Genomic DNA, 7,450 nt, shown 5'->3' on the forward strand with positions numbered 1-7,450 from the left:
ACAATGGCCCTACAGTCCTTCTTTGACAGTATAATATATATGAAGAGGAACAATGGCCCTACAGTCCTTCTTTGACAGTATAATATATATGAAGAGGAACAATGGCCCTACAGTCCTTCTTTGACAGTATAATATATATGAAGAGGAACAATGGCCCTATAGTCCTTCTTTGACAGTATAATATATATGAAGAGGAACAATGGCCCTACAGTCCTTCTTTGACAGTATAATATATATGAAGAGGAACAATGGCCCTACTGTCCTTCTTTGACAGTATAATATATATGAAGAGAACAATGGCCCTACAGTCCTTCTTTGACAGTATAATATATATGAAGAGGAACAATGGCCCTATAGTCCTTCTTTGACAGTATAATATATATGAAGAGGAACAATGGCCCTACAGTCCTTCTTTGACAGTATAATATATATGAAGAGGAACAATGGCCCTACAGTCCTTCTTTGACAGTATAATATATATGAAGAGGAACAATGGCCCTACAGTCCTTCTTTGACAGTATAATATATATGAAGAGGAACAATGGCCCTACAGTCCTTCTTTGACAGTATAATATATATGAAGAGGAACAATGGCCCTACAGTCCTTCTTTGACAGTATAATATATATGAAGAGGAACAATGGCCCTACAGTCCTTCTTTGACAGTATAATATATATGAAGAGGAACAATGGCCCTACAGTCCTTCTTTGACAGTATAATATATATGAAGAGGAACAATGGCCCTACAGTCCTTCTTTGACAGTATAATATATATGAAGAGGAACAATGGCCCTACTGTCCTTCTTTGACAGTATAATATATATGAAGAGGAACAATGGCCCTACAGTCCTTCTTTGACAGTATAATATATATGAAGAGGAACAATGGCCCTACAGTCCTTCTTTGACGGCATAATATATATGAAGAGGAACAATGGCCCTACAGTCCTTCTTTGACGGTATAATATATATGAAGAGGAACAATGGCCCTACAGTCCTTCTTTGACGGTATAATATATATGAAGAGGAACAATGGCCCTACAGTCCTTCTTTGACGGTATAATATATATGAAGAGGAACAATGGCCCTATAGTCCTTCTTTGACGGTATAATATATATGAAGAGGTACAATGGCCCTACAGTCCTTCTTTGACAGTATAATATATATGAAGAGGAACAATGGCCCTACAGTCCTTCTTTGACAGTATAATATATATGAAGAGGAACAATGGCCCTACAGTCCTTCTTTGACAGTATAATATATATGAAGAGGAACAATGGCCCTACTGTCCTTCTTTGACAGTATAATATATATGAAGAGGAACAATGGCCCTACAGTCCTTCTTTGACAGTATAATATATATGAAGAGGAACAATGGCCCTACAGTCCTTCTTTGACAGCATAATATATATGAAGAGGAACAATGGCCCTACAGTCCTTCTTTGACGGTATAATATATATGAAGAGGAACAATGGCCCTACAGTCCTTCTTTGACGGTATAATATATATGAAGAGGAACAATGGCCCTACAGTCCTTCTTTGACGGTATAATATATATGAAGAGGAACAATGGCCCTATAGTCCTTCTTTGACGGTATAATATATATGAAGAGGTACAATGGCCCTACAGTCCTTCTTTGACGGTATAATATATATGAAGAGGAACAATGGCCCTACAGTCCTTCTTTGACAGTATAATATATATGAAGAGGAACAATGGCCCTACTGTCAATCTTTGAAGAACAACAATGTATACTGCTTCTGCTTTCTATTATCAACTACTTTTGTCTCCATGTTGACATAATCTCTTCATGGCTTTTATTTTCACTCAGGTGCATGCGTGATACTCATCCATGCTTTGAGAAAGTCAATTTACAAAATTTCAAATCAATTGTTTTCAGCCATATGCTCCATTTTGGCTTCAAACAAGTTAGTTAAACATATTTTATCTTCAAAAAATCTGGATGAACTTTTATTTATTAATTCCACATCTAATTTACTTTTGTCAGACTATGTTCTCTGAAGATTTCTCCCGTAACTCATGTGAGTTAATTAATTTATAACTTTACCTATGTCTATCACACCAAAGGATCCGATGATTTCCAAACAATGTTGAGGTGAATATTGTTGATGCTTCAACAAAAATTTTCCATTGAGTGTTTCGCTTTTCAAGTTTATCTTTTTTCTATTTCAAATGTATGAAATCTTTCACTCCTTGGGATGAGTGGAATATTGTAGCCAGAGCATCCATAATTTCCATGTTTGCTTCCCTAGTAACCGAGGATGTATCACATTCAGACCTGAAGTATTTTCTAAATTGACAATTACTTTTGTGTCTATTTTCATCTGTTTATATCTAACAGTACTATGTTCTACTGCCACAATGGCAGAATCCTGTTTTCTAATGAAGAAAAATGTACACTTAATTTTTTTCTCATTCCATGCCCTCTGCCTCCACAAGAGGATATCTTATTTCAAACCTAATCAGTCATCTGATTGTTTTTATGGGTTGGTTCCTAAGATGTTCCCTGTCTCTCAGGGAGTTTCAATAAGTTATATTATTAAATATTTTAATTGTGATGAAAAATTCAAGACTTTGCATGAGCTAGTGGAGAAAGGGGGGAATAAACAAGAGATTATTGTACACAAAAAGAAGGAAAGATTTATTGGAGGAAAATAGTCTCTGGATGAAATATGCCTTACAGTAGCAATAACAATGACAACCATTTTAATAAGGATTATGTCCTGATAAAAGAAGGCAGTTAGAGCACTCCATAAATCCTTGGGCTTTCATCTATGAGTTGATACCCAAGCTTCTTGCAACAAAGCAGGTTGGGTAGATTTTGTATACTTATAGGTTTTGATCTTTTGATTTCTGTGGAATTTAATTTTTCTCATCATTAAAATGTGTGCTCAAGTGTAAATCAGTTGTATTAATCTCTAAATAATCATATCAATTAAAGTTAATGAAACACCATTACAGAGGTGTATGTAGCTCATGGCCAATATTCTTTGCATGCATTTAGTGGTAGAGAACAAAGATGAGTTTCACTTTTATTGCTTCCAAAGTTGGGAAGAGTCTATCACATGGCCATCCATTTTCAAGATATACAGAAATGTTTATACTCAACTTCAATTTTATTGTATATCATGTTAAAAAAAATTTAAGTGAGAAAAGCTTGTATGCATGCAGAAAATGCTCAATATATTTATACTAAATAGAAAAGCAAACTAATGTTACTGCTTTATGATGAAAGCCTCCATCCAAAGTGTTAACATCATTCTTTCAAGTATGCTGACCTATTTGGGTTTTTTTTAACTTAAGCTCCAGTCTCTCCACAGACACCCATGGTCTTCTAAAAGTTCATCACATTTTCCATTATTCCATCTTTTGTGATAATAATGATAATTTGCCACCACGCCCTTTTGTAAAAGTGTTCATTATAGAAAACTCTAATTTGAATGTTCAAAGCCAGCTACAGAAATGAGATACAAATACTAACAGATTTGGGTGGAGCTTTAGTTCCATTAAAATTTTTCACATTATAGAATCGATTTAGCCCAAATCTTGACTATTTCTCACATCATTGGACAGACTGTTTCAATCATTTTTCAAAAAAGCTAGAAAATTTAAAAAATACATGAATATCCTGTATGCTAAGATTCTTTTCATACAGAACTTTTCCTTACCTTCCATTGTCACTGTCTTCAAATCACAATATCTTCCAAGGCTGAAAATTCCAAAACACTTTCATCCCTCAGTCTTTACACTTTACTTGCTTATTAAAATTGCAATTTTTTTAATCATTATTTCATCACAAGATCATTTCTTTCAATTTCAATCTAAATAGAAGCCTGCTCTTATTCAAAGCATTTACAATAATCGATTACAATCTCACTTCATAAACAGAATGCCTTTAAGCTCCACTTAGCAATTAATCTTTTATTTGTTATTTTGTCTTATATAAATTGCCTTGTGCCTAAAAAAAACTCTTCTTTCTAGAGGTTATTTCAGTAATAATTTGATTTTCAGTTTTCTTTCACGTATTATCCAAAGCATAAATGTGTTTCACATGAATAACACATCAACTATGAGAGATTGTTCATTTATAGCAACAAATAAGTTCTTGAACATTATTATTTCTAAATTAATTGTGAGATGTTCTCTGTGGTTGGCAGGTACATACTCAACTGTCCTTTCCTTTTGCATATTTGGTCTATCACGTGTAACAGTTATTTCCTAATTTACCGGGGTGTCAAAAATCTTTACAACTCAACATTGGCACTTTAAGATTTATATTTAATTCTTTAGAATTTCAATTACTCCTGAAACAAAATGTGCCACTATTTTAAGATACAATGTACTATAATTCCTTTCATATTGTTTCAATCAGAAAAAATTAAATATGGATTAATTTACATAACTTGTGAACGTTAAAACATTTAGCAATGTTAATACATTAATATTTCTTTGTTCTAGGTTTATGTCAGAAGAATGCTTATCTACTATCAGAAATTTCGTACCAAATAACTGGCCTTCAATGGCTTATGCTTTATATTATGACATATCCAAGACTGCAGCAATATTTTTGTTTATTGTCAGTGATCATATTGTAAATACACATGCGAATTTCAAGGATTATATGAAAGAACTTGCTTTTATACAATAGCTTACAATTTCACGATATCCTAAGTTGCTTCGCGGCCATCTTATGTAATATTTTTGAATCATAGTATCAATGTTGAGAAGTTTGAAATCTGATGGATATACAGTATAACCAACCTTTAGAAGAGTCATCAAACTCAGCATTTGCAATGTACTTTAAAATTAATATAAAAGATGAAGTCATTGTTATCTCATGCCCTGAACAGAATAAAACATAACCAATATTAATTCTGCCAATGCTAATTATTTTCCACAATTTTTCCCAAGTAAAAGATAGTTTTGAGAACTGTCATGTATCTGTGAATTTTTGTCTTGATTGTAAACTGCATTTTAAAGTCACCAAAGTTTGGTAAAACTTTGAAATTAAGGTTAAAATTATATTCTTAAAAGTCTGCTTACCAGGATTTGGTACAGCATAGGATGTTCTTGCCTGTTTGAGTTGTTACGTGAGGATACAATGCTCTCCGAGCTTCACTGAAGTCCAGCTGGAACGAGCAGGGCCTTTTTTGCCTATTTATCAGTGGCTCTTTGCAAACACTCTGGCTCCAGACATTCTGCAGAGCAGCACTAGAGGCCTATCACACTAACTAGCTTCCCACACAGCTCCCTCTTGGGTCAGAGAAAGGGCAGCCCCTAGTGAGAATAAATCAAACAGAACTGGCTCATCGTTTCTGTCCACAGCCAGGTCATAGAGATCCCCCAAGCTATATTTATCTTCTGTTACCCCATTTTCAAATCTTTGATTTTTCTTTTTACCTTCAAGTTTAGGCAAAGCCTGGCAGATAAGAGAAGAAAACTTCTTTGTATTCATCACCCGGTGACAGACCTCAACAGCAAATCCAGACCAAATATTTGAACAAACCCCTGTATGGTTAGTTTGGTTTAGATTGCATGAAAGAAGAAATAATTCTCTGAACTCTTGAGGACATTGTGGGATCCACATCCATATTTCACTGTCAAAGCTGCTGATTATGTTGCCCAGACCTGCAGTATTTTTCAACAGTATACTTAGCTTGATTTGCACCTTGGTATTGTTATTGTAGCTTCACGTGATGAATAAAACTCTAGCAGCTAAAATAATGTGGAAAATATTAATGTTTAAAAAGATGATCAATTTAGAAGCATGATTTGTCACTGCTGGCATCTCTTTGAATCAGTGCTCCCAAATAATGGTTTTGAACTTGTAAAGAAAATTATTCCATTCTTTTACTTTCTTCGACCACAAAAGCTTTCTGAAGCCATGAATACACACTCAAAAATTAATACACATTTTAAACATCTTGGAGAAGCATAGCAGAAGAAAATCAAGTACACAGAACTTTGGTGCAACCACAGTATTGTTTGTATCGTGTGAGCTGGCCCACCCCCTGAACCTGTGATTCCTCCCTCTCGGAAATCCCTATAAAGGCTGTTACGCTCAAACTCCTCCCTCAGTACCTGCCTTGGAACCAGGTCAGCAACATGTGAGATGTGTTGATGTCTTAAGGTGATTAGAGCCTATTAATCACAACTCTCTGGCAGATGTAGATGATCGATAGAGCTAGTTCCAAATGACATTTTGGCAATCAAAGCCCTATTGCATGATTTACCTGTATTTTTGACATTTCCTTTTCTTATTTCCCACTTGCTTCACATGGATTTATGTAGAACAACAGTTATTTTGCATAACTAGTCTCTACCAGTGTTTATGTTTTCTCCCAACTAACTCCAGGTTCCAGTTTCACAGGTTGGATGATAGATTAAAAAAAAGGTGTAGAATAGATTCTTATGTTGACACTTTGTACTCTGTGAAACCAGCATTTCTCTCCTCTAGGAAGCAAATGCATTTTGCAATGGCCTATGAGAGTAGGACTGAAGGGCAAAGCGTCTGAGGCAGAAGGAAACCAAAGGGTGCTCTGCATTATGAGGTAAGGAAATCCTTGTCCACACCACCACCCTTGCTATCAGTCTCATGCAAGTAAACAAGAAATTGACAAGTGCTGGGGTCTAGTGAATGCTCAGGCCTGAAACATCAACTGTCTCTTGCTTTCTTTGGATCCTTCATGACCTGCTGAGTTTCTCCACCACTTCTGTATTGCATCAGTGTCCCGCCTGATTAATAAGCAAGGGGATTTGGCTAGACTTTGGGAGGCCATTGTTAATGGAAAAGTCCTTAGCACTATGTCAGAAAGTCATGGTAGGCAGGGTGGGAGCAAATAAGAGGCAAAACCTGAGGCAAAAGGAACTCAAGAATTCCTGTGGAGCCACATTATCCAGTTCTAATTCCTGCTCCTCATACTGATGGGTTTGATTTAACATGAGAGGCAGAAGATTTCCTTTAGCACACTTGGAGTCAGTTTTTCACAGTCTCACTGCTACTGGTAAGTATTCTGCTCAAGTACTTAAAGATTACAGGTTAATATAACATTCAACAGCAACCTACAGTGTAGGGTGGCCATTCCAAAGGAGAACATGGTCATAGGTTACATACACACACACACACACACACACACACACACACACACACACACACACGTGTGTGTGTGTGTGAGTGTGTGTGCATATATGTATATATATTTGATAAAATATGGTAACCTATGGCCATGTCCTCCTTTGGAATGGCCACCCTACTACAATGTCAGAGATAATCTGTTGGAAGGTGTTACAAACCCTAAGGACTCAAAAGCCAGCAGCAACGGAAATTCACCAAGACAATGGCTACTTAAACAAAATTGGTTTTATTTTTTTAACACAGAATAATATCAATATTTAACTTATCACTATTAAGTTACTTTACTTAACCC

At 35.5% G+C, this 7,450-nt stretch overlaps 1 protein-coding gene and 1 long non-coding RNA gene across 5 annotated transcripts in view; one reads left to right on the forward strand and one right to left on the reverse strand.

The window, feature by feature from the left end:
- Window positions 1-5,410, reverse strand: part of LOC138764947 (bile acid receptor-like) — a 139,529-nt gene extending 134,119 nt beyond the window's left edge. Inside the window, exons 1-3 of one of the 4 annotated variants that reach the window (XM_069941431.1) lie at window positions 5,067-5,410; window positions 4,677-4,759; window positions 3,692-3,732 (exon numbers count right to left, since the gene is read on the reverse strand). The gene's annotated coding sequence lies outside the window, so the exon portion shown is untranslated. The remainder of the gene's footprint in view (window positions 1-3,691; window positions 3,733-4,676; window positions 4,760-5,066) is intronic. The other 3 variants (XM_069941428.1, XM_069941432.1, XM_069941429.1) reach the window with 3 other exon arrangements.
- Window positions 1-6,568, forward strand: part of LOC138764951 (uncharacterized) — a 143,425-nt gene extending 136,857 nt beyond the window's left edge. The window contains exon 6 of the long non-coding RNA XR_011358382.1: window positions 6,481-6,568. This is a non-coding gene — a long non-coding RNA (uncharacterized lncRNA). The remainder of the gene's footprint in view (window positions 1-6,480) is intronic.
- The last annotated feature ends 882 nt before the right edge of the window (window positions 6,569-7,450 follow it).

The sequence above is a fragment of the Narcine bancroftii genome, chromosome 5, assembly GCF_036971445.1.
Source record: "Narcine bancroftii isolate sNarBan1 chromosome 5, sNarBan1.hap1, whole genome shotgun sequence".
Taxonomy (NCBI): Eukaryota; Metazoa; Chordata; class Chondrichthyes; order Torpediniformes; family Narcinidae; genus Narcine; species Narcine bancroftii.